Source organism: Acromyrmex echinatior, chromosome 17 (genome assembly GCF_024713525.1).
Source record: "Acromyrmex echinatior isolate Ae372 chromosome 17, ASM2471352v2, whole genome shotgun sequence".
NCBI classification, from domain to species: Eukaryota; Metazoa; Arthropoda; class Insecta; order Hymenoptera; family Formicidae; genus Acromyrmex; species Acromyrmex echinatior.
Genome location: NC_141868.1, coordinates 4,397,737 through 4,417,661, shown reverse-complemented (window position 1 = coordinate 4,417,661; position 19,925 = coordinate 4,397,737). Strand labels below are relative to the sequence as shown.

Genomic DNA, 19,925 nt, shown 5'->3' with positions numbered 1-19,925 from the left:
AATAGACTTTTTCACTTCAATTTATTGTACCAGTGCATACTAATTACTTCAAGAACGAATAGACCTGTATAGACGTACTTAATATATTCTATTATGTTCTTAAAATATTATGTTCTTAAGTTAAATATAATAAGGATTTTATTAATTTATAATATAAATTGAAGAACACAAATTGATAAAAAACGATAACGAAATTATATTTGCTAGCTTGAAACTTTTAATCATTCATTGTATATCGTAAATACCAGTGAGCGAATTTTTTTACACAAAAAAATTTTGATTGTCACGACTTGCCTCTGAAACATCTAAATCTTTCACTTGCTCTTCTATTATCTGACAATGAACACTAAAGAGGTCTTCCACATCTATGAGTACTATATTCATATCCTCTAGATCGTTTAATATATCCAGTGATTGGTAATCGGTAACTTTGTATCTGTCATCTATCCATTTAGATATTTTTCCAGAAATATTTGCAGGATAATCACTATCAGACTCTCTTGACACCAGCTTTGAGATTTTCTATGTCCAGAAACTTACTCACATGCTTCGTGACATTTTCGGTCTAAAATATTCAATATATCTTTTAAGTTCTTTAATAAACCTGTTTTTTTCTTTTCCTTTCTTTTTTGCTGATATAATTTTCTTAAGAGTCGACAGATCAGATTTAAAATAAATTTTACAATGGGCCTAAATTAAATTTTATATATCTAGAGCTCTATGATAGGATAGTATTCTTATAATAACAATAGTAGTATAATAATAATGATGTATATATATATATATATATATATATCTAATTATATATACAAGGTCTGTTCAAAAAGTATCGCGAATTTTGAATTTCCGCGAGTTACGTATATTCGATTTTCGATTTTTTTGTGGCGTTATGTTGGTACTCATGTCTCTCACTTGCCGACAAGTTCGGCCATTTTGAATGTTCAGTTAATTTTTGACAGCTGCTTTGCTTGCACGTGTTTTGGCTCGTCTTCGATTTTTGCCTATTCCAAAAAATGGATCAAAGAATCTGTATCAAATTTTGTGTGAAAAACAAAATTAAGTGCGCGGACGCATTCCGAATGTTGACTGTGGCATATGGTGAAGCTACCTTGGACCGAAGCAACGTTTATCGGTGATACAAAATATTCTCAGAAGGCCGAGAAAAGATGTGAACGACGAAGAGCGTGCCGGACGCCCGAGCACGTCAACAACAGACGAAAACATTGATGAAGTGAAGAAAATAGTATTGGCCAATCGTCGAATCACCGTTAGAGAAGTTGCTGAGGACCTAAACATATCGATTGGCTCATGTCATTCGATTTTTACCAATGATTTGGGCATGAGACGGGTCGCTTTTGCACCATGATAACGCCCCTGCTCACACATCGTTGCTTGTGCGCGAATTTTTGGCCAAAAACAACACACTAATGATGCCGCAGCCACCGTATTCCCCAGATCTGGCCCCCTGTGCCTTTTTCTTGTTCCCGAAACTGAAGAAGCCCATGAAAGGACGACGCTACGCTACGATTGAGGAGATAAAGACGGCATCGAAGGAGGAGCTGAACAAGATCACAAAAAATGATTTTTTGAAGTGCTTCGAGGATTGGAAAAAACGTTGGCACAAATGTATAATATTTGATGGCGATTACTTTAAAGGGGACAAAATAGATATTCATGAATAAATAAATAATTTTTGAAAAAACGCAAAATTCGCGATAGTTTTTGAACAGACCTCGTACATATATTAATATAATATATATTATATTATAATATAATTATGTATTTTTATTATGCTTAAAATTATAATTATAATAATTATAACAGGAACTGGACGACAAGAGAGACTTTAATGAACTCTGTCAAAGATAAACTTCTTTATGCTGAAATTATAATTAAAGTATTAAGAAAGTTACTGTAATTACAATATTCATAATCAGGAAAGTCATCTAAAAGCGCATTCACAGCAAATTTTTTTAAAAGAGTGAAGAACAAATTTATACTCTAATATCTTACTTAATCTGCACTATAGTTGAGATGCAAATTATTTTATTGTTTTATTAAAAATTAAATTGCAAAACCGATTCTGTACTCGCCTTTATAATTTCATAAACAAAGAAACTGAAAAAGTCTCAAGACAATGTTATTTCTAGGAAATAAAATAATAATATGAAGACATAAATTTGTATTAATAAACTCGTATTAAACTAAAGAATGCATAAATTAAGTATTTGTACATATTATTTATTTATAAATAAACTAATTATAATTAAAAAACATTGATTTACATACTTGACGGTTTTATTTTCTCAAATAAAATACGAATACATAAATTTGAAATAGTCGTGTTTCGCATCAAAATAGATGAGGTACTTTATAAATCGATACTTTATATTATAAATCTAGTGACATTAAAATTGCCCGTACACTATCGCCAATACATCCATTTTTGATTTGGGAACTACTTGACTACATTTTCTCATCTGTCGATAAAATCGTATCGTCGAAAGTAAATGTGGTTCGTGTCTGTGATACATCCACAGAATAGAAGCGTACCGACTATTCTTCATACGGAAAAAAAGAGAAGATTCTCTCATAGAGAATAAATTTTTCTCGTTAACTATACCCGCAGAATATCTTGTTGATCAAATATGTCTTTCTGTTAATTATTGCATAAATTCATTCTATTTATATGGCTTTTAGCGACACGTGTCAACTTGAGTTGAAACTGATAATTTTAATTATCTTTTAATTAATTTTATAATCTTTTTCAATATGGTATAATTTAATCGGAACAAAGCTCAGTTGTTAATTAATATAAATATAATTAATATATTTTTGTTTGATGAGATTATACTATTTTTATTTTTACTCTCTAATAAAAACATGACAGTCACTAAAATTTAAAATAGCAAGCAAATAAAAGTATTATAATAAATTTATAAGGTATTTATAAGGTATGAAAAATATAATATAAGATTATGTACTGTCACACTTTTTGTTTCCAAAATTAAAAAATTTATTTAAAGTTTTTCTACTTATTACGTAAGTTATAAGTTTAGAAGGTATGAAAAATATAGTTAACTTCTTAACTTTTAAAGACTACTGTACCTGTCACACTTTTTGTTTTAAAAATTTTAATACAAAATTTATTTGAAGTTTCTCTAGTTACTACATACCTACACAGTTTCTTAATTATTCTATCAATATGTAGTTATGTAGTATCGAAATGAAAAGTTAAATTAAATAAAGTATTTTTCAACTTTTTAACTTAATGACTAAATACTCTTAAGGGGATGCTGGCCGAAGTTGATCAAGGTCGATATTACAGGTTTTCATTTCCAATGTATAAGCTGCTTACGCCCTCTGAAGTTAATATGATCATGCAGGAAATTCGATCGATTAATTATCGATATTTTTATTCCGTTTCCTACATTACCATCTTAACAGGGACATGTATTAGGATCGGTTCCACAATATAAGATTTATTTTGGAAAATTTTCCAATTTTAGAATTGAAAAAAAATAAACATAATTGAAGTTAATCTTATATTTGTAGAATCGGACCTTAGAAATTTAGTTGCATTATATACATATTTAATTGTATTATATACACATGCAATGTAGGCCGTGTTCTAATATATATCACCAGTACTAAAAGTCTGTAATATACATAAAATACAGATTTTTAATTAATAGATATATCGATACGAAGCCGTAATAGCACTTTTTTCTTACATCCAATGCCATTTTAGGTTACGATAATATATTATCATAAATGAATATCATTATATATATATATATATATATATATATATATATATATATATATATATGCAGATATTCTCTATGTCCATTTTTATATGTCCAATATTAAAATTTTATATTATAATGTGTATAATGATATATAAAATGTAATTCTAACGTTGTATATAAAAAGACATTCATGAATACGAATTACAATTACATTTTATGTGTATTATAATATATGTGTATATACACAATAACACAAAAAATATTATACTATTATTGACATATTAGTGAAGACATGTTAGTGAATTAATGATATATGCAATATTAAAATTATATTTTGGGTACATTATTGTGTATATGTACATTATAATACATATAAAATATAATTATAATTTATATTCACTAATAATGTTTTATTATATGTTACAATAATGTTAGAATTATCATAATATAATGTACATACAATTTTCTATATTAGATATATAGTCGACATATTAGTAATGTATAAGTACTATAAGTATCTATCTCTTTTTATTAGACAGAGTAAAAAGAGTTACATTATGTATGTGCAATGTCGTATTCATTTATATATATATATATATGAAACACGTTCCATATATTGATAATAATATATATTACATCTTGACTAAACCCTAAATGATATTGATCATAGGAAAAAATGATACTACAACTGTATTTCGATATTCACTGCGAGTACTGAAAATACGTAACTATAGATTTTCAGTATTGACAGTGTACATTGACACATGGGCCTATATAATAGCATTTTTCCTGTCGTGCAATGTCATTTTAGGTCAGGATGTGATATGTATTAGCTATATATAGATATATTACACATATAATATACATAGCTATACCATTTTTTGCTATGTTTAATAAAAATATGTAGAAGTTAATCATGTTAAAATATTAGTGATGTACTTAAATATAATACACACATAGGCAATATTGTACAATATTGCATATATGTACTATAATGTGTGAATGTACATACGTTGCAGATAGAAATTATCAATGCTAAGCTGTTTATGCATTCTCTATGTTTAAATGTGCAATATTAAAATTGTATACATATATAAAAAATATATATATATAATGCGTGTATATATATATATATATATATATATATATATACACATAAAATGAGGATTTATCAGAGGATTCGTAATTTGATTATATTTTTTAAGATGTTACGTCTGATCATCTGCGTTTGACTATCGTTAGCTTTGATTTATGTTCGCTGTATATTCTGATATTGAAAATATAAAAGTATATATCACTAATATTTGATCATAAAAAAACATATCTCTTTTTATTAAACGTAGAAAAAAGAGGACATCAGTACACCTTTTTGTTATACGTAATAAAAAGAGATGAAGTAGCTACACACGTATGTAAATTAGAAATATATTTTATAATGTGTGTACACATCATAATGCACATAAAATATAATTCTAATATTCACTAATAGACTGTGTCTGTATTATATCTGCATGAAAAGCTAAGTATGAGTAACTTCTATCTCTTTTTATTATGGGCCTTCTACAATAACACATTAGTTACAAATCAGAAGTCAGAAGCTAAAAATTGATCAATCACAGCCAATTTCTAGCGTTTGACTTCTTATTTATGGCTGATTTATGGCTTATAATTGTAAAAGGCCCATTAAACATAATAAAAAGAGATGGAATAGTTACATATGTACGTGCAATGTATTTACGTACTGACAATACATGTTACATCCTAAGTTAAAATGACATTGGGAATAAAGGAAAAAGTGCTATTACATTACACGTGTATATATGTATTTCAAATACATGGTTGCATCCGAAAATATATCTAAGTCACAGTCAGAGTGTTCATTTAGTAAAAATATACTTATTGTAACTTGCTGTTAGTCAACGTACATTGATCTGTAAGTGTATATATTTGCTAAAACACTTTGAATATGATATACTTACATTTCATAAACGTACAGCATCGTACAGAAATTATGCATGTGACTATTGATTGTGTAATGTATGTTGTATATATATATATATATATATACACACATATATGTATAACATATATATTATATAGGGTGCCCAAAAAGACTCCGCATTTAGGAGCTGAATATAAAAGTGATTATAACTAATGGTAAAGGAATGTGAACTTGTATTGGCATGCATAGTACGCCAAAATATAATGCGTTGCCCTATGATTCACGTTCTACGATTCAATTACGACCATCCTTGTGCTATTACATAACGTTTTTAGAAAAAACGCTTCAGACAAAAGTTGTAAGGTTTCAAAGAAGCTATTTACTGATATTCAGTTTTTTTTCTTCATTAGTTTTTTTGTTTCGGTTATGTCAAGCAATTAGCTTTTGATTCCATCATGACAATGCATCTATTTGCATTTCTCTAATTGCAGACGCAAAATTCTATAAATTGGTTCCGTAATTGTATTTCACCAAATTTAATAATCGAATGCTTCTGCCAATAAATTAAAAATAGTCAGTACACGATAAACGCCTTTGACATTTATCTGCAACTAGCCAAAGCACGATTTACGGCATTTTGTTATAGCTAGTCAGCTCACAATTAACGCCTCTGACAGTGAATTAAATATAGTCAGCCCACGATGAACGCCTCTAACATTTGTCTATAACTAGCCAAAGCACGATTTACGGCTGTGGCATTTTGTTATAACTAGCCAGCTCACAATTAACGCCTCTGGCAGTAAATTAAAAATAGTCAGCCCACGATGAACGCCTCTGACATTTGTCTATAACTAGCCAAAATATGATTTATGGCTGTGACATTTTGTTATAGCTAGCCAGCTCACGATTAACGCCTCTAGCAGTAAATTAAAAATAGTCAGCCCACGATGAACGCCTCTGACATTTGTCTATAACTAGCCAAAATATGATTTATGGCTGTGACATTTTGTTATAGCTAGCCAGCTCACGATTAACGCCTCTGGCAGTAAATTAAAAATAGTCAGCCCACGATGAACGCCTCTGACATTTGTCTATAACTAGCCAAAATATGATTTATGGCTGTGACATTTTGTTATAGCCAGCCAGCTCACGATTAACGCCTCTGACATTGGATCATAATTAGGCAAAGCGTAATTTATTGTTATAACAATAAATTTAATGATATCACTTGTATGATAAATAAAAGTGATATTTTCACGAATAACATAAAGATGCTAACCTTTCTCATTCTGGCTTTATAGGGTGCCAACAAGAAACACACATCACAATAACCAATTTTGGCCTTCTAGAGTGCTTTCCAATAAGAGACACAGTGCGACACGGTGCATCATTACAATTTTGTTCGATAATACAAGGATGAGATATTGTACTGTATTGTACTGAGTCGCTTGTTATAAAGCACCCATAACCTTCTCTTATCAAAGGCAGACAATATTCTGCTACTACATTTTTTCTATTTTGTGGACAAAAAACACTATATAAATATATATATATATATATATATATATATATACACACACACACATACACGCATACATATATATATATATATGGTTGTGTGTAGAACACTATTACGCTACACTACATTGACAGTACTGTTGTCCGGCAATGATACTGTGAACGCGGATCATACTGGTTACAGCTGATTGACTCGTATAACGCCGTTGTTTTCTACACATACAGCGTCACGCAAAATGATATATGTATGCATATATATCATTTTAATATATATAAAAATTATATATATATATATATATATAATTTTGCAAATTTAATATTCCTATTTAAATAATGATAAAAGAAGGATTGATTCCTCAAGTTTATCGAGAAAAAGAGACACTTAAAATTTCGAGATATTAGAAATATTTTTTTGAAAACCTGAGATGTCTTGTATATATATATTGTAGCAAACGCAATTTGACGACAAAAAGGCTAACGATCTTCAAATGATCTCCTTCTTCCCTTAACGTTATCACCTTGGATTTTTATCGACGCACTTGGATCCGTGCAAAATCCCAAAATCAAAAGCGTCATATGTGCTCGCGAAGCAAAACGAGCCTTCGTCGCAGGGCGCGTGTAAATGTAATATAAATTAGAATTAAGACCAGTGTTACATGTATACGCAATGTACTACTCATATCATACGATGATCTCGTTAATTAATTAAAAAAGAAAAAAACATAATGAAAAAATACCAATAGTTGTCCGCGCGGCGAATTCCATGACGCAAAAGAAAGAGAAAGAAAGAGAAAGAGAGAATGGGTGTGTGAAAAAGAGAGACTTCAAGCGAAATCGTGAAGAGGATTTCTTGCAAGAGATAAATAATCTCATCACATCGATTGGATTTATTCCCTTCTCCTCCCTCCATCCCTCGATCATTATAGACTTTGAGATAATTTCCTTCGAGCCACGAAACTTTTTGTTGAACGTTATGTTGTTAATTGTGTATCATATGTGTGTGCAAATGCATGCGTGTGAATGAGAGAAACGATTTGTAAATCTACGCAACTGGTACTTCCAACAACTTGTTATAATACGCTATAAATCTGGTGTATATTATTACATGCCATATGCACGACAAAGTACATTTTTTCTTCAAACAACACAGGCACATCCCCGCAACATCCTCCAGGAGATCGATCGCTTAAGCTTCTTCTGGAAGCGGATTCTTTCGTAAGAACTAGACAAAATCTCGTAGTTCCTTCTCAACTTTTACAATTATGTTCAATCAATGATTTCTCCATCTTTTGATCCGTATTATAAAATAGATCATGAAATTAGATTGAATTAAGCTTAAACATTCAGTTACAATTTAACTCTGATAAAATGCTTTATATTTAATATTTCTATATCAAAAGAAAATAAAATTGAAATAATTTACACTTATTTTTCTGTAACAACATTTTACTATTTGATCATTACAAAATAACTTTTAAAGATATAATTTTTATTAAGAAGTACGTATCTACTATCTTATTTTTATTTCTATTACTTTTCTATTACGTTTTTGTTAATTTAATATAGGATTTATCATAGAGACAATTCATATTGTGATATGTATCAATTTACTTTACATATCGGGGGGGGGGGGGCAATTAACCACAATGCAGCATGTCCATATTTCATTTATTGCAAAGAAACTATACAGTGTATAGAATCATTAATGATATAAAAATGTAAAGGTTCTCTCTATCATACTGATATATATTAGTAATAATTCATTGTTTAAAAAATCTAATGCCGAAATTGTGAAAACTGTGCCAACTCTTCCCTACAATTATTCTTATAATTAATGTAATTAATATAATTTATTAGTGTGAACATAAAACATGATAGTTAAATTTAATTTTATTATTATTTTTTATTTTTATTCTTAATCAATACAATAAAATTCAGAAAAGGACTAATGAAAATCAAACGCAGATGTAAGAGCGAATATTTAGGAGGTGTAGATAATAATCAGATATTATGAAACATTCGACAAAATAAATAAAGATGGTTATTAATATGATTATCATCTGATTATCTATTAATACGATTATTATCTGATTATTATCTGCATCTCCTAAATCTTCGCTCTTTACTCACTTTAGAGTCATTCTCAGCGAATACAGTAGCAAAAAAATCTTCCATTGAGAGCAAGTCACTTACAAATTGGCAAAGATGAAGCAATTAATACACTAAATAAATTTAAATCTATCATTATTACATCACTTAGTCAAGACTTAAAACACCAAATAATAAATTATAAAAAATCATTTTCATCTCTAGTTAACTCATATTAATTAAAAATGTTTTAACATTTATTTCATCGCTTTCTTATCTTTACTAAATGTTCTCTTATTATAATAATGCAAGCCAATAACAGCACTGTCTTAATGACGATAAAACTTTAATATTATATCATAAATGAAAAACAGAACTCGAATGCATTTTGTCAAAATTTCATTTTTTTAATTAGATACGACATAGTGTTCAAAAATATACGAAAGACTCATAATAGCTACTCCGAAATGTTCAGAAAGCAATTTTTCGTTTATATGCTGAAAAAACATAGACATTTCGAAGTATGCGAAAGTATGTTATGTTTTTTAACTTATAGAGGCGAACAAAAAGCATTTGTCTAAAATTTTTAGCAATTGTTTAGCAATTATATTCAATATTTCACATCTTACTGGCATATTGTTATTTTCCATAAAATGCGTCTTTTTCTTGCGGAGTTTCTTTCTTTCTTTCTCATTTTTGTTTCTTTCTTTCTTTCTCAAAATTATAAAGGACAAAATTTGAAATCCTGCTCCTCAAATATAGATATGCATATATGAGATCGTATTTAATAAATTTTGATTTTTGTCGATTTAAATAATTTTATCAAAAAAAAAGCTTTATATTCTTTTAACAATGTTATCGCAAATACATGAATTTAATTAAAAACATATGAATATAAAGATTCGAGGTAAGTCAAATAGGTATGTATATGTAGTGGAATTAATGATTAAAATTTCTGAAAAAAACTGAAAAATAGGAAATAGTTAAATTTTTAACATGTAATAAATTATTCAGTATAAAAATAATTCTTTAAAATATCACTATTCTCGGATTTGGATCATCTCGAGCGGTCAGTACCCGAACATTTTTGTACCTATACATATAATATAACAAATTATAATAATGCATGTATTATTATTATTGAAATAAGAAATGATCGTTAAATTTTGTGTATAAAATGAGTTTTCAAAATTCCTTTCTAGTACGATTACGACCTTTATCGGTTTTATCATTTTGATATTAGAAAAAACTTATTTTGTGACACACACGCCGCTGACAACAGTAATGACTGATCGAACTTTTTAGAAAATGCGAGCGCGCTCACTCACATTCGCGGTGCACTGTTATACATATTAAAATATATTTTTTTATACTCGAATTTTAATATTGTATTATATTAAAGATGCGATAAAAATGGTAACTGTAATTAACATCCTGTCAAATAATCACTATTATAATAAGCGGTCTAGAAGATTTGGAATTCACACCCTCCTGTAAATAGACTATTGGAATTTTACGGATAGTTTAACTTTTCTTTGCGGATAGATCTTATGAATTTTACGTGACATCAGTATTAAGTTCGCTTTCTATTATAAAGATTATTCTTTTTTGTATTGGATGCTAACCAGCGTATCACAAGGTAAAGATAAATTTGTTAAATTTTATTATATAAATTTTAATAAATTTTATAATCGCAAATTATCAATTAAAAGTAAATACGATTTATTCATTGTTAATATTTCATTCCGTTTATCGATATTACAATAATGATTGGTTTGATAAAATTTGTGTTATCATACATATATTTTCAACACTTTCATATAATCTCGCATTTTTAATTTTTTGATTATGCTACTACGTAATAATATCATTTTTATTGTATTTTAAAACGGCATTTATAATTGTATCTTGTTACATATACTAGAATTACTAGTTAATTGGGTAAATTTTTCTTGTTAACTACTCGCAGAATATCTTATTGATCAAATATGTATTTTGTTAATTATTGGGGCATTTCGTTTCATGCATAATGTATTATTTTTCCGTGTTGTACATCGAAATATACACATGGATAAATGATGGATAATTTGAGCGCATCATGCATCCATAATCTATGAGGTACTTACAAAGTATTATGTAGGCAACACAGAGAAATTCAAATTAATGTTATTGCTATAACTTTCAAATTTCTATGCATTTTTCTCAAAATTATATTGATAGCGGAAAGAGGAGACATTTTTGAGTCATGATACATATCATTTTGTTTCAATTCACTACAGGAAATAACACAGCGTGTTATAACATATTTGCCCGATTTGTGTCGACTGATACAATAATTGCACTACTAGAGTGCGCTGAGATTAAAATAACTAATTGTAATAACTAATAAATATTTAAACAATTGTAGTAGATTCATTCTCATCAACAGTTGCCAAATTAAACTGAAAAACATTAAACAAATCCTTATAATGTAATTAATAATATAATACTTATAATATGGATCTAGTTGTAAAATTTCGAATCTTGTCATAACAACCGGAAATTCTTTCTGATTTGTTATGAGATTTTGATTTAAATAAAATGTATTTAATTATATACGCGCGAGCGTCTTGTTCATATCAAACCATAATTAAACAAAATTTTTCATGCATTATTGCGAGAATAGAAGGTCTGTTACATACCTCCGTCCTAAGAATTATTGTAGCGGACAAAACTGTAGAATACATCTAAAAGAAAGTACACTATCATTATACTTATTGAAAATAGATTTGTTAACCCTTTCGCTCAGAAAGCAGTCCACCATTGGAATATCACTATTGATCGGGACCCCACACCAAAAGTATATACGTGGACATTTAAAATTACGTTTTACGCCTGAACAACGCCACCTTGATACGTTTTTTTAAAAAAAGAACTATTCCCAAAACAAAATGATTATAATTTCTTCGTAAACCGTTTTTTAATTACTCCCTTTATGCCAGTGGCATTATAGACATCAATATACTACCACTACTAATTATGTTTAAATATATATTATTTGACAAAATTGGTTACGTTTGGCTGTATATTGCTGTACAAGATGATTTGGCGTAACTCTTATTATAAGGGACATTATAAAATAATTTGTTCGCGAATAGCCAGCATTCGTCTATACGGATCTCTTCGTGGATGCCAGACATAGCCGGCGTTAGGAGCGAAAAGGTTAAATTCAAAAGAATTAATTGTCAAGAAAATCTAGAATATGTTATATTTTATATGTACGTATTTATTCTATTATATATGAGGTGTATATATAAGGTGAAGCAGTAACTCTATTCACTTAGAATGATTTCGCTATTTTTAGAGATATGAAATGATATATTTATTGAAGTTGTGTAGCATCAAGAGGGTATAATATACTACTAATGGTTTATCTATGGATGCAACTGCGAAGATTTCAAGATCACCTCCATTTTTTCAAATGGAATACAATGCAACTTTATAATAAATATTTTATTACATATTTAAAAATAGCGGAAATATTTTGAGAGGATAGAGTTATCCCTCTCTACACACACACACACACACACACACACACACACACACACACACACACACACACACACACACACACACACACACACACACACACACACACACACACACACACACACACACACACACACACACACACACACACCTATGTGTGTGTGTGTATATATATATGTTTATTACATACTTTTATATTTTTATTTAAAATAGGACATGTACCCAGTAGATAAAACTATATCCAAAGCAGAAATGTCCCAAGCCAAATTTTACCTTTGTCTGTTTTATTTGCAATATAAACTGCAAAATCTAATTGAAATAAATAATTTAATAAGCGTTAAATATATACTATTATTCTTGACAGTTCGGACACTTGCATAAATTTTATCAAACAGATGAGTAAATTTTAAACATTGTTTAAAACATCAATTATGATACTTTGTCACAGAGCAACTATTCCTTACATTTCCTGATATTTTGTTATTTTTAACTTCAAAATCAACCCATTTATTAGTGTTCGTATTAATGTATGTACTTTGTAAATAATAAATTAAATTTGAATCAAAATTTATTATCGAATTTAATACAATACATTTTTTAGAGATAAGTTATTTAACTACAATTTAACAACCCACCGCGCGGGGTATGACTTTGTCGTGATGTGGGGACCCTGGGCCGTCCCGCTCGCGGCCGCCTTAGACACTTGGCGGAGGGCGGAATCGGATGTCGATCTGGAGTGCTGACCTGTACGAGCTCTCCTCAGTAATCAGTGAGCGAGCGGGAAGATTCCGTGGTATTCCATAGAGAGAGGGACTTTGTCTCCGTGGACTGGGGAGGAAGGATAGTGGGGGTTAGATGCTATTCTCTTCTTCCCCCCCCCCAGTCTTGCGGATATTAAGTTTGAAGAGGGTACTGGAGATCCACATGGCCGACTACCGGGGCAAGTCGGAGGGACTTCAATGCCCGAAACACAGCGTGAGATCCGGAGGATCTCTAACAGGAGGGAAAACCTACTGATGAACTGGATGGGCATACAAGATCTGTGCCTGCTCAACCAGGAGGGTGAGCTCACGTGTGTGCATTCGAGTGGCAAGTTCTGCGTGAACACTACGTGGACATCGCGGAGTATCGCCGGACGTGTTGTGGAGTGACGGGTGACCGAGAAGCCCTCTCGGACCATTGCTACATACTGATGGAGGTTAGGAGTCTTTAAAATGCAATCGTTAGGAAAATAGATAGAGAGACATGTTTCCTTAGGTGGAGCGTTTACAAAATAAGGAACGATTTAATGGAAGCGGAGGTCTCCGTCAAATCATGGATGGACGTGTCGCAGGAAGCGACGACGGAGGCTCACGTGGAAGCAATGAGACTATGGTAGAAATCTTAGATCTCGCGACGCAGGCGAGCTCTACCGGTTGGCCGAAAGTCTACTGGTGGAGTGATGAGATCGTGGCACTGAGAACATCTTGTAATCATATACGAAGAAGACTGACGAGGGCGAGAGGCCATGTAGCGACGTCTCCGGAGATAATCCGAGGATTATGGAGACGTGTGATGAGGAATATATCCGGAGGAGTAAGACGTCCCTCTGGAGAAATCTGCTGGATATCCTGGAGACGGACCTATGGGGGATGCCCTACAAAGTGATGATGAGCAGACTGAGAGAAAGGGAGCGGGCGATCGTTGAGATCCTCCCACCGCAGATGGTAAGGGAGATAGTGGGAGTACTGTTTCCTTAGGAGGATCTCTGGGAGAGGGAACCCGGTCTCTGCGAGTAGGAGGAAGAGATGGCTGTCTCACCCTCGGACGTCGTCGACGGAAGTCTTGAGTGTGATAGCCAGGATAGAGGAAGGCAAGGCTCCGGGACCGGATGGGATAGTTGGCCGAATTATAAAAGACACGAGTTGACATCCCGGTGAGAGAAATGTTTCACTGGGTGCCTCAGGGTTTTCCCGATCTCCTGGAAGACAACTAGATTCATGCTCCTAAAGATGCCAAACAAACCAAAATTGGCCCCATCCTCCTATAGATCAATCTGCTTGCTCTGTGAGCAGACTAATTTCTTGGAGCGGGTGGTCTGTGAGAGGACATAGACATACTTGAACGGGACCGGGGATATCTTGAAGCGTCAATACGGATTTCGGGTTCACAGATAGACGATTGACGCGAGTCTGACAGGTTTATGAAAGGATTGAAGGATGAGAGTGTGGTTGGCGGTATTATCCTTCGATATAGCCAACGCCTTCAACTACTGCCTCTCCTGGCCAGTCATTGGGAAGGTGTTAGGGGAAAAGGACGTACCGGGGTATCTCCAGTCCATTGTGGGGAGTTATCTCTCAGAAAGATTTCTCACATACATGGATCACGAGAGACTTCACATATGCGAGGAGGTAACAAGAGGAATTCTACAGAGTTCGGTCCTAGGACCGACTCTGTGGAACATAGGGTACGGATGATACTCTGCTAGTGGTAGTGAACGAAGCGTCCCTGAATGAAGCGCGGATCCAGGCCGAACTGGAGGCGGTATGCCTCATCAGGGCAATAGAAAGATTGGAACTAAAAGTCTCGTCTCCAAAATGGAGGTGGCCTTCATGTCGGAAAACATTTTATAGAATACGACACTTGGCTGGAGGGGAAGAGAAGGGCAGTGGTCTCAGTGGGATCCGCCATGTACCTGGGACTAACTCTGGACTCGCGGTAGATCTTCCGGGACTACTTTCGCCTTCTCCTCCCGAAGGCTTGGTGAATGGCCGTGGCACTGGCCCGTATAACGGCCAACATTGGAGGAAAAGCGGGGTGCCACTGTGTATACGCAGCGGTAGCCCTATCGATCATTATGAAAGGGCACCGATCTAGGCGCAAACTGTAGTAAGACAGGATCATAATGAAGGATGTGGCGAAGTTTCAACGCCACCTCGCATTATCGAACAGTGTCGCATGAGGCAGCCGCGATCCTAACTAGGTTCATGCCATTCGGTATTGCCGCGGATAAGTATAAGCGAATATAATATATCTCCGTCGATGCGAGATATTACGTAGAGATGAGGCCATAGAGCCGCGGACAAAATCACTCATTTATGAGGATGAGCAGAGGAGGGCCATCGTAAAGAGAAGGGAGTATCTATAGATACGGGCTCTCACCCGGCGCTCTCAGGGCCATAGTTAGAAGAAACATGGGGGTGACTGGAGGAATGGATGCTTGGTGCGTGCGTGCGTGCGTGTGTGTGAATATGGATGTGGCTGGAGTAATAGTAATTTTAGTTAGTAGTAATAAGTGTTGTAGATATATGTGGGTACATGTGGATAAACATGGATGTTTTAACACATACATGGGTAGCATACTGATTTCCTGGGTATGAAGAGCCTCGATCCGTGGACTTGGAATATACTGATAACTGATATAAATTCCGAGGCATCCCCTTTCACATCCTGGCAGAAGGCAAGAATAGGGGAAACCCTATTAGCTTGGTAGGCGACCGACTCGGAATATCTCACGTCATAGGCCGTGGGATCACGAGCGGACGGAGCGGATTGAATCCAACACATCTGGCGGTACGCGCCAGGAATCTTCCCTTCCCTGGTTAGGTTCCCATCCTGGGAGGGGCTCAGAGAAGGTTTTTTATTCTCTTGCATAAAAAAAAAGTTTTAACAACAAAATTAAATTAACGACACATTGAGTAGAAGCAAGGCTGACATATAAAAATTTTTTTTAAATAAATAACTTAAGGGGGGAAACCACAGTAAAAGTTTGAAAAAATCGAAAAAATTTTTTTTCGCTTATAAGGTGCTTTAGGGTCTTAAGAATAACATACCAAAAGATGGAGTGCCGCAAAAATTTCGGAATACCCAAATTTTCCATTCTGCGGCAACGCCTCTCAGGTATGCTCCGAGCGCCTTTTGTGATTCCGGCGCGCGCTGTAATTTATGAGTACAGGAGCAGGTATAATGGCGATGGAGAAGGAACTTCCCTCCGAAAATAAACGATAACTAAAAAGGAATGTGTAGATCACGTACAAAAACGCATGGGCACCCACCTCCGTAATTTGAAGAAACGCATAAAAGGCTTGGGAGGAAAAGGGAAATTGACAGGCAAATTGATCGACGAACTGTCAATATATTTCGGGTTAGCTATTCGTAGAAATTACGAATCAGTCGAAAAAATGAAGACAGCTATATGGGCTACATTACTTCACAAAATATTTACGGATAACCATCCCCAACACGACGATTGCCCGACTGGAGAAAATTCATGGTGCTCGTGGCAAAGGGCGAAATCTTCTAACACTTTGGCTACCTATACGCACAAATCACTAATGTCTGATATAGTTTATGAAGCAATTAAGCCAGTTTACGAACAACTCACTACGGATGATCTTCTCACTCGCTGCATCGGGGGTTTCACTCAAAACAGCAATGAGAGCTTCAACTCGACAGTGTGGGCGATGGCTCTGAAAACTATGAATTCCGGCAAAATAATCATCGACATTGCTACGAACATCGCTTCGTGTGTTTTTAATGACGAATTAATATCAATTTTACATATAATCCAGGTCATGGGCATGAAAATTGGCCCAAAAGTCACGAACTATGCATGGACTTGAATGAGAAACGCATACAGAAAGCGGAACGATCTTTGAGTGAGGGCGCAAATCAGGCCTGCATCGATCTGAAAACAATTCGAAAGGCCAAACAAGAGCAGGAGATAGATGAAGAAGGCCAATTGTATGGCGCAGGCATCGCAGATTAGAGGTATATAAAAATATTATGTGATTTTACAGTACTTAAAACTTTAAACGCGTTTTTCTCGAAACCACTTTTTTTAAACTGGGCGGACACATAACTCGAATAAATCTTTACCGATCGGTTTCAAAATTTTGACAGTATATTCAGAATACCTTTCTCTATGGAAGTGCGTAGGGTTTTTTTTTATATTACATGGTTTTTTTTTATCAACAATTTTATGGCGTTTTTTTTTTGTTAAATTTGCAAGTTTTCCTTAAAACGTGCACCATTTTGCGAAAAATTAATATATCGAAAAAATCCTACGTACTTCCATAGCTATTGATATATAGAACCTAAAAAATTATCATTTTTTGTTCCAGGTCAAAAATTAAGGACTCTAGATGTCCACCCATGGTCCCTCCTTCAAAAATAGGCGCCATCGGACAAGTGCGGCACAGCTGCCATTTTGTATCAAAAATATATGAAAAAATTCTTATTTGTACTTCATTCATAATATTATAATGCTTATTTTACAAATTTTTGATTGATCATTTCATTGAGCCAAAAAAAATTCCCGAAAATATACTTACTTTTTCGTGCTCAACTGTGGTTTTTTCCCCCCTTAAAATGATTATAACACAACACCATAAATTTAACATATTATATTCTTTATATGTATTTTTAGGATATTTGTAATTATCAATACCAATTACAAATCTTTTATAAATTATTTTCAATTTTATATGCCAAAATGCATCGAGCTTATTTTGCAGAATATTTATAATATGATACTAAAATATACATTCACAAAAAAACCTGGTCACTAAATTTTTTCAAATTTTTAATATTTTCGAATTGCAACAACTCAGTGAAAAATCGTCGTATCGAGATTTTTTAAAAAGTGTTTTAAAGCTTAAAATCTCTACTTTTTAGATCGATACTTCAAAAAATGGTACTACTAATATTTCATAAAGTTACACAAACATAAATAAAGGTGCATAAATTCTAAAAATTTTTTTTGAAATTTGCGAAGTTTCACGGCGTTTCCAATTAAAAATTGGAAACGCATTACAATTTTTTTTCACTGTGTTATTCAACGTCGAAGCAAAAATGATCCTTTTTGCTTCAATGTTGAATAACTCGGTGAAAAAAATTATACAATGGTCTATAAACAAACAAATTAAAGGTAAAAATTCACTCTTTCGAAAGCTGTAAACTCCATTTGTGCACAATTTTTAATTTGGCGCCATGGAATTTCGCAAAATTCATAAAAAATTTTTAGAATTTTTATGCATCTTTATTTATGTTTGTGTAACTTTATGAAATATCAGTAGTATCATTTTTTGAAGTATCGATCTGAAAAGAGATTTCAAGCTTTAAAATGCTTTTTTAAAAATCTCAATACAATGATTTTTCACTGAGTTATTGCTATTTGAAAATATTAAAAATTTATGAAAAAAACTTAGTAGCCAGGTTTTTTTACGTGTGAGTGTACAGTCGATAGTAAAATTGATAATATAATAATAAAAATATGATAGTATAATAATAAAATACGTATTAATGGAATGAAATAACTTTAAAAATTCGCTTTTGTTGAATATAAAATAAAAAATAATCGTTAAAACTTTTTCTAGCTTATCCTTTGTGGCGTTAGAATGTGTATACAAGTACATTAAAAGAATAACACAATTATTGTGTAATGTCCCGATTTTGTACATAATCATTCGATGAAATTTATGTAGGTGTCCGAATTTTGAGTGTTAGTAAAATTACACATAAAATACGCGTGTTACGAACAGTTACAACTTTGTTGTAATTATTTACCTGTTTACGTAAGTCCTCATCGAGATTATAATTGGACAATTTGTAAAGAATTGCTACTGTCTCATTTATCTGAAATTATATTAACGTAAAATGAAAATTTGTAATAAAACTGTAAACTTTGCATTTATTTCGCCATTTCAAACAAAATTTTGACATGTGTAATTACATTGTTGCTTGTGTCATTATTCTAATTATAAATAATTATTAATGCTTTTAATCTACTATAACAATACCTTATAGTAAACAGTTTGACATATGTAATTTAATATGAGAAATAAAATGCTATTAAAAACAAAATCAAAACAGATAATTAAACTCGAACTAATATAATCAAATGTCCATATAATATGATGCCGGTCAATCAATAGATACATTGATAGACAGAATGTTACAGTGTCATTAAAGTACCATATCATTTGTATTAACATTTGTATTTTGAATACTATGTTTAGTTTGCGTGATATATGACATAATTGTAAATGGACATGCCTGTAAATAAATTGTAATTGTTATAATTAATCAAACCGTGAGACATATACAAGAGACATATA

At 32.4% G+C, this 19,925-nt stretch overlaps 1 long non-coding RNA gene and 1 pseudogene across 3 annotated transcripts; one reads left to right on the top strand and one right to left on the bottom strand.

Annotated features, from left to right (window-relative positions):
* Window positions 1-12,763: 12,763 nt before the first annotated feature.
* Window positions 12,764-19,722, bottom strand: LOC147906856 (uncharacterized). Of its 2 annotated transcripts, none has more exons than XR_015548024.1 (3): window positions 19,608-19,722; window positions 19,375-19,443; window positions 12,764-13,137 (listed from the first exon to the last, which is right to left on the bottom strand). It is a non-coding gene; the product is annotated as an uncharacterized LOC147906856 (long non-coding RNA). The 2 variants fall into 2 exon arrangements; XR_015548023.1 differs by lacking the exon at window positions 12,764-13,137 and adding an exon at window positions 13,620-13,656.
* LOC147906857 (uncharacterized) lies at window positions 16,818-17,956 on the top strand (annotated as a pseudogene). The gene is made up of 2 exons (XR_015548018.1): window positions 16,818-17,577; window positions 17,931-17,956. The product of XR_015548018.1 is annotated as an uncharacterized LOC147906857 (transcript).
* Window positions 19,723-19,925: the final 203 nt, after the last annotated feature.